We start from the raw sequence: 396 nt of genomic DNA, 5'->3' as shown, positions 1-396 counted from the left end.
CCAGGGGACATGTCCCCCGCGCTTTTAGTAAAAGGTTATTCTGTCCCCCGCACTTTGTTTTTACCCACCGCCGATATTTCGATATTTCCGCCCGTGTTCTCTGATTTGTTTATTTAGATTTGAGTGAACTAACATTCAGCCAATCACAAGGCAAATCGTCTGTCATGAGCTTCAAATCTCCTGTTGCTCTCGCGATTTCGCTTTGCCCTTTGGGTGGTTTGGGGGTAAAATGCACCCCAGAAAAAAGCAGATGATTACGTACGTTTTTAAACACTGTAAGTACAGGTGCATCTCAATAAATTAGAATGTCGTGGAAACGTTCATTTATTTCAGTAATTCAACTCAAATTGTGAAACTCGTGTATTAAATAAATTCAATGCACACAGACTGAAGTAG

This window comes from Sinocyclocheilus anshuiensis, unplaced genomic scaffold (genome assembly GCF_001515605.1).
Source record: "Sinocyclocheilus anshuiensis isolate Anshui unplaced genomic scaffold, SAMN03320099.WGS_v1.1 scaffold72, whole genome shotgun sequence".
Classification (NCBI taxonomy): Eukaryota; Metazoa; Chordata; class Actinopteri; order Cypriniformes; family Cyprinidae; genus Sinocyclocheilus; species Sinocyclocheilus anshuiensis.
This window is presented reverse-complemented; position numbering follows the sequence as displayed.